Here is an 8,263-nt window from a genome sequence, read left to right as displayed (position 1 = left end):
ATAACCAATAAAATATGGGAAAAGGACTTGAATATATACTTCTCCAAAGAAGACATAGAAATAACACACTGGAACATAACAAAGATCAACATCCCTAACCATCAGAGAAATGCAAATCCAAATCCCAATGAAGAATCCCCTATACCTGTTAGGATGACCATTATTTAGAAAAAACAAAACAAAACAAAACAGAATATAATAGGTTTTGACAAGTGTGTGGTGAAACAGTATTTCCTACATACTGTTGGTGGAATAAATAAAGTGTTGCAGCTGTTGTGGAAAACAGTATGGGGGTTGCTTAAAAGAATTAAAGTAGAACCTACATTAAGAGAAGGATCTCAGAGAGATACTAGTATTCTTATGTTCATTGCAGTATTATTTGCAATAACTGAGACATGGAAACAACCCAAATGTCCATCAATGGATAAATGGATTAAAAATGTGATGTGATATAATATATATTATATAATATAAAATATTTCATTATATATATAATGAAATATTATTCAGCCTTAAAAAGAAAGAAAATCCTACCACATGTAACAATTTAGATGAGACTTGAGGGTGTCATGCTAATGAAACAAGCCAGTTACAGAAGGAAAAACACTTTATGATTTCACTTATATGAAATATCTGAAATAGTCAAACTTGTAGAAACAGAGTAGAATAATGGTTAGCAAGGACTGGGGAGATGGCAAATGGAGAATTGGTAAAAGGTTTTAGTTATGCAATATGAGCAAATTATAGAGATTTGATTTACAAGATTATGCCTATTGTTAACTGTACTGTATTTCACACTTAAGGCGTGTTGAGTAAATAGATTTCACGATCACTTGCTTTTCCTGTAATTTGAAAAGTGTGCAAAAGAATGTATCTTATGAATACTTTCATCATAATATTGAAGGTATGTATTTAGACAATTTTACATCAAGAGAGTTTCCTAAATGGATCACTGTGGCAACTCTAGCAACTCAAAAATAATTTATTCAGAACCTGGCTCCACTGAGTTTAAGTAGAGCTTAAATGGTTCAAGTTGATACTGTAATTAACCTGACTTTACAAATCCCTAGAACCTTGGCATAATATAGGTTGTGAAAAAAGATTACAATCTGGCTATGAACGATTCACTACTTTAGAAATGATATGGGCTAATGTAGATACAGATAGATCAATTCCAGTTTTTCATTAGCTATGCCTGGTGACCAGACATCTATAAATGGATAGCTGTGGTTCCAGTGAAATCTATGGCCAAGAAAAGATTGAAACTGTACACATGGAAGGGAACAGGGCCTCCACTAAGCACAGTGATCACAACCATTAGAAATGTTCCCTCAGATATAAAAGCGTAATTCATTCAGCTTTAATATATATATATATATATATATATATATATATATATATATATATTTTTTTTTTTTTTTTGCACACTGTCCATACTCAAGACAGGCTGGGAAACTTCAAAAGGCAAAAAAAAAAAAAAAAAAAAAAGATAGAATATACCCTAGTACATCATCATTAAAGAAGTGCTAGCATAACGTTGATATAGAAATCTCAATGCTTCCAAGGAGACTGATGCTTGGATTTTTCTATTCTTTTGTTCCTCATACAACATGGGTATTCAAGCAGTGTTTTTTTGTTCTGTTTTGTTTTGTTTAAATGTTTTTAAATGTTAATGAGACACTCCCCACATTGTATGGCTAATACAGGCATACCTTAGGGATACTGTGTGTTCAGTTCCAGACCACAATAAAGCAAGTACCGCAATAGAATGAGTCAAATGGATTTTTTGCTTTTCCAGTATATATCGAAGTTATGCTTACACTGTACTGTAACCTATTAAGTGTGTAGTGGCATTACATCTAAAAAATGTATATTACACAATTGAAAATATCTTATTGCTTTAAAACATGCTAACTTATCTCAGCTTTCAGAAGTGAGTTGTAATCTTTTTGCTGTCTCGATATGCTGACCCATCAGGGTGGTGGTTGCTGGAGATTGGGGTGGTTGTGGCAATTTCTTAAAATAAGACATCAATGAAGTTGGCTGAATGGATTGACTCTTCCTTTTACAAATGATTTCTCTGTATCATGTGATGCTGTTTGATAGCATTTAACCTACCCTAGAACTTCTTTCAAAATTGGATTCAATCTTCTCAAACTTGCCACTTTACCAACTAAGCTAATGTAGTATTCTCAATCCTTTGCTGTCATTTCAACAATTTTCATAGCATCTACACCATCTCAAGAAACCACTTGCTTTGTCCATCCATAAAAAGCAACCCTTCATTTGTTCTACTTTTATCATGAGATTGGAGCAATTGAGTCACATGTCCAGATTCCACTTAAAATTCTAGTTCTCTTGGTATTTCCACAATATATGCAATGACTTTGTCCACTGAAGACTTGAATCCCTCAAAGTCATCCATGAGGGGTAGAATCAACTTCCAGAATCCTGTAAATATTGATATATTGATATTTTGACCTCCATGACTCATGTATATTCTTAATGGCATGTATAATAGTGAATCCTTTCCAGACAATTTTCAGTTTACTCTGCCCATATCCATCAGAGGAATCTCTCTCTACAGAAACTATAGCATTATAAAATGCATTTCTTAAATAATAAAACTTGAAAGTTGAAATTACTCTGAGTCGTGGACTACAGAATGGATGTCATGTTAGCAGGCATGGAAATAACATTAATTTTGTAGTTCATCCCCATCAGAGCTATTGGGTCCATTTTCAGTGAGGAATAATATTTTGAAAGGATTTTTTTTCCTGAGCAGTAGTTCTCAAGAGTGGGCTTAAAATATTCAGTAAACTCTGTTGTAAACAGATGTGCTGTCATCCAGGCTTTGTTGTTCCATTGATGGAGCTCAAGCACAGTGGGCTTAGCTTCCTTCTTAAAGGTCCTGTGATTTTTGAAATGGCTAATGAGCATTAGCCTCAATTTCAAGCCGTGGGCTTCATTTGCCCCTCATAAGAGAGTCAGCCTGTCTTTTGAAGCCTTGAAGCCATGCATTGATTTCTCTCAAGCTACTGAAGTCCAAGATGGTGTCTTCTTCCTGTATAAGGCTTCTCATTTAGTTTGAAGATCCATTGTTTAGTGAAGTCACCTTCATGAATTATCTTAGTTCAGTCTTTTGGTAACTTTGCTGTGGCTTCTCATTTAGTACCTGCTGCTTCTCCTTGCGCTTTTGTATCATGGAGATGGCTTCCTTCCTTAAACCTCCTGAACCTCTGCTAGCTTCATACTTCAGCTTCCTATGTCCCTGAGTCTTCACAGATTTGAAGAGATTTAGGGCCTTGCTCCCAGTTAGGCTTTGGTTTAGGAGAATGTTGTGACTGGTTTGATCTTCTGTCCAGACCACTGACACTTTCTCCATATCAGCAATAAGGTTATTTTGCTTTCTTATTATTCAGCGGTACACTGGAGCAGCACTTTTAATTTCCTTCAGGAACTTTTCCTTTGCCTTCATGACTTGGCCTTTCGGCACAAGAGAGGTCTTGATTTCAGCCTGTCCCGGCTTTTGACATACCTCCTCAGCAAACTTAATTATTTCTAGCTTTTGATTTAAAGCTAGAAGGCAGGTGACTCCCTTACACATGAACACTTAAAGGCCATTGTAGGATGATTAATTGGCCTCATTTGAATATCATTGTATCTCAGAGACCAAGGAGGCCTGAAGAGAGGGAGAGAGATGGAGGAACAGCCCGTTGGTGGAGCAGTCAGTGCACATGTTTATCAATTAGGTTGGCCATCTTGTGTGGGAATGGTTTGTGAAGCCCTAAAACAATGACAAGAGTAGCATCAAAGACCACTGATCACATAGCAAATATGACGGTGAAAAATTTGAAATACTGTGATAATTATGCAAGTGTGATACAAAGCGGGGAAATGCTGTTGGAAAAATGGTGCTACTAGACTTGCTCGATACATGATTGCCACAAACCTTCAGTTTGTAAAAAATAAATAAAATAAATTAAAAAATAAAATAAAAAATTGCAGTACCTGCAAACACCAGAAGGGTATGCACAATAAAATGAGGTAAACTTGGATAAAGTCTCTATTTCCCACTGCTCACACATGCCCCAAGAGCACTGATGGGTCATGCGAAGGCCAAGGATATGTAGCTCAGGATGGAAATTCAGATTTATAAGGAGATATGAATTTGGATCTGTTGGCTTTTACTTTGTTAGTGTATGGGTTTATTTGTGGGTTTTTTAAAAATCTTTTTTTATTAATAGTATATTTTCTCTTACTTATCATTACAATTAGAATTTCATTAGCTTGGATGTTACAGCAAACTAAGCCCGGGGCTTTGTGAGGCTATGAGGGAAATGCTTGCCATGAACAGTTCAATTAGGAAACTGGGTAAAATAGAGAGAAAGAAGCACTCTCCAGACCTCTTAGAAATGCCATGTCTGAGCAAAAAATCCACTCTGTATATCTGTGTATCTATGCAGAGAGGGAGAGATAGAGAAAGGGAGACTGCAAGTAACTGGTATATAAGATTGTGGGAACTAATGAAGTAAGTTTGAAATCCATAGGGCAGAAATTCGAGAAGAGGAGATTATGAGCAGACTGAAACTCCCTTGGGTATTGGCTGAAGGTTCAGGAAAGGAAAAGTCTGTAAAGAGAAAGCAGATTTTAGACCAGTAGTTGGAGTATCACTCAGGGTAATGCCAAAGTCTTTTAATGGACCTCCTCTGATTACATTAGGCCCACCCGAACAGTCTTTCTGACTTCAATCCAACTGAGACAGCTTCTGCACAAACCCCTGCACAGCAGCACCCAGGTTAGTCTTTGATTAAATACCTGGAAGAAAGTGTGTGCATATTACAAAATGGCAGCTGTACCCACTTCCATCCTCTTAATAATGCCCTCAATTTGATATAGGAAAAAGCCATCCCAGATAGATGATAGTTCTCTGGATCTTTCCATTGGGCATTGCCCTGATTTGTGGTCTCCCAAGGGTTGTTCTGCCCCCTGCAACTCTGGGAACAGCATTAGAATTCAGAGGTCTCATCTTGGCCAGTTGCAAGTAAGATTGTAGATGAATCTCTTATAATTAGATTTTAATTTAAAAACAAAGCAGATGGCATATAACTTGAGAGCTGAAAGGAATCTGGCGCATCGCATCCCTTATACATCAGTGAGTTGAAGTGAGTCTCCTATTGTTATGCTGCAAGCGAGTAATCAAGTCCTATCTAATAACACTACTCTATGCTATTCACATGTGGAAATCAAGGAAAAGAGAACTCCTTGAAGTTGCTGTTTGTAAGGGATGTAGAATTGAACATAGGTGGCCGGATTTCAAAGACTGTGTTTTTAACCTATGTGTCCTGTTACCTATCCCAGACTAGAATATATATCTTGTGACTAATGATATTGTCTTTTTCAGCAGTCTTTTACTTATCATGAAAAAAAATCCCATATTAGGTTTTACCATATGGCACTTAGGAAAATGGTACAATATTTTGTTTGTTTAGTTCCATTTCTTCTACTTTTCTCCCTCATCCCCCTCCCCTTGGTCCTCCCCTCTTCCTCCTTCCCCCCAGTATTCCTCTCTTTCCTTTTCCTCTTCCTTTTTCTTCTTCTTCTCCTCCCCCTCTCCTCCTTTCCCTTTTTTTATTAACTCTATTCTTTGTCTCCCAAGAAAAATACTTGAAATGTGTTTCTGTTTTATAATTTGTACCCATTTACATATTACTCTCCTTTTCTTCTCTCTTCCTTTCTATGATTTCAGCAGATGGCTTTTATTAAGGAGGTTTTTGAGATACCCTAGGGTCCTGTCCTTATTTTCACTAGCTTTTCAAACTATAAAACTCAGTAGAGCTTCAACCTTTAATAGCTACTCTTTCTAAATAGCTGAAACCTACAATTTTAGTTTAATATTCTTTCCTAAATCACACACATCTATAACCCTTAGGCATGATATGTGCAAAAAATGGCTACAAATTTAATATGAATATAGAAAATTATTATTTCTTAGGCTAATGTGGAATCCCCAAACTGATATTCCTTGTTGAGTTTCTTCTATAGATAATTCTTCTCTTAGGTGTCAATAAGTAAATTTTCGGGGGGGGAGGGGCAACATGGCGGAGGAGTAGGGTCTCCAGGTCACCTGTCCTCAGCAAATTACCTAGAAAACCATCCAATCATCCTGAAAACCTACGAATTCGGCCTGAGATTTAAAGAGAGACCAGCTGGAACGCTACAGTGAGAAGAGTTCGCGCTTCCATCAAGGTAGGAAGACGGGGAAAAAGAAATAAAGACACAAAAGGCCCCCAAGGGGGAGGGGCCCCGCGAGGAGCTGGGCTGAGGCCGGGGCGAGTGTCCCCAGGACAGGAGAGCCCCGTCCCGGAGGAGCAGGAGCTGCACCAACCTTCCTGGAGGAAAGGGGCTCCCCGGGAATTGCAGCAGGATCCCCAGAAAGGCGGGGACGCCCTCGGGCTCCCTGGGACAGTAACAGAGGAACTGCGCCCCGGAGAGTGCGCCGAGCTCCCTAAGGGCTGCAGCGCTCGGCGGGGCCCGGAGCAGCTCGGAGGGGCTCGGGCGGCGGCTCCGCGGAGGGGGCTGCGGGGCTCCGGGAACAGCTCGGAGGGGCCCGGGCGGCGGCTCCGCGGAGGGGGCTGCGCGGCTCCGGGAACAGCTCAGCGGCGGCGGCTCGGGCGGAGGAAGAAGCTCCGCGGAGGGGGCGGCGCGGCTCCGGGAACAGCTCGGAGGGGCTCGGGCGGCGGCTCCGCGGAGGGGGCTGCGCGGCTCCGGGAACAGCTCAGCGGCGGCGGCTCGCGCAGAGGAAGAAGCTCCGCGCGGAGGGGGCTGCGCGGCTCCGGGAACAGCTCGGAGGGGCTCGGGCGGCGGCTCCGCGGAGGGGGCTGCACCGCCGGGAGCGCGAATCCAACAGCGCAGGCCCCGGAGCACAGGGCGCCGGGACACAGCCCAGGATCCGGCCTCCCCCCAGGACAGGCAGAGGCCGGGAGGGCCCAGGACAGCAAGGACGCTCCTGCCTGGAACTGAGCAGATCAGCGGCCCCGCCCCGGAGCCCCCAGGCCCTGCAGAAGGAGAGCCCCGGAGCTACTGCGGGGGCTGGATCCAGGGTCCCAGAGCTGCCCCCGCCACTGTGGCTTCCTCCCGGGGCCTCACGGGGTCAACAACCCCCACCGAGCCCTGCACCAGGCAGGGGCAGAGCAGCTCCCCCAAGTGCTAACACCTGAGAATCAGCACAGCAGGCCCCTCCCCCAGAAGACCAGCGAGACGGACCAGTTCCAAGGGAAGTCAAGGGACTTAAACTACACAGAATCGGAAGATACTCCCCCGTGGTTTTTTTTTGTTTTTTGTTTTTTTGTTTTTGTTTTTGTTTTTTTTTGTTTTTTTTTTTGTTTGTTTTGTTTTGTGCTGCTTTTTTTTTCTCTCTTTCTTCTTGATTTCTGATTGCTTCCCCCACCCCCCCCTTTTTTCTTTTTTCTCCTTTCTTTCTTTTTCTTTCTTTTTCTTCTCTTTTTCCCCTATTTTTTTCTTCTTTCTCTTTTTTCTTTTTCTCTTTTCTTTCCTTCTCTCTCTTTTTCTCCTTTTCCCAATACAACTTGTTTTTGGCCACTCTGCACTGAGCAAAATGACTAGAAGGAAAACCCCTCAAAAAAAAGAATCAGAAACAGCCCACTCTCCCACAGAGTTACAAAATATGGATTACAATTCAATGTCAGAAAGCCAATTCAGAAGCACTATTTTACAGCTACTGGTGGCTCTAGAAAAAACCATAAAGGACTCAAGAGACTTCATGACTGCAGAATTTAGATCTAATCAGGCAGAAATTAAAAATCAATTAAATGAGATGCAATCCAAGCTAGAAGTCCTAACGACGAGGCTTGACGAGGTGGAAGAACGAGTGAGTGACATAGAAGACAAGTTGATGGCAAAGAGGGAAACTGAGGAAAAAAGAGACAGGCAATTAAAAGACCAGGAGGATAGATTAAGGGAAATAAATGATAGCCTGAGGAAGAAAAACCTACGTTTAATTGGGGTTCCCGAGGGCGCGGAAAGGGACAGAGGGCCAGAATATGTATTTGAACAAATCCTAGCTGAAAACTTTCCGAATCTGGGAAGGGAAACAGGCATTCAGATCCAGGAAATAGAGAGATCCCCCCCTAAAATCAACAAAAACCGTTCAACACCTCGACATTTAATAGTGAAGCTTGCAAATTCCAAAGATAAGGAGAAGATCCTTAAAGCAGCAAGAGAAAAAAAGTCCCTGACTTTT

The 8,263-nt window shown here is 41.4% G+C and overlaps 1 pseudogene; it reads right to left on the bottom strand.

The window, feature by feature from the left end:
* Positions 1-1,920: 1,920 nt before the first annotated feature.
* Positions 1,921-3,624, bottom strand: LOC121495253 (annotated as a pseudogene).
* Positions 3,625-8,263: the final 4,639 nt, after the last annotated feature.

The sequence above is a fragment of the Vulpes lagopus genome, chromosome 7 (assembly GCF_018345385.1).
Source record: "Vulpes lagopus strain Blue_001 chromosome 7, ASM1834538v1, whole genome shotgun sequence".
Lineage (NCBI taxonomy): Eukaryota > Metazoa > Chordata > Mammalia > Carnivora > Canidae > Vulpes > Vulpes lagopus.
This window is presented reverse-complemented; position numbering and strand designations above follow the sequence as displayed.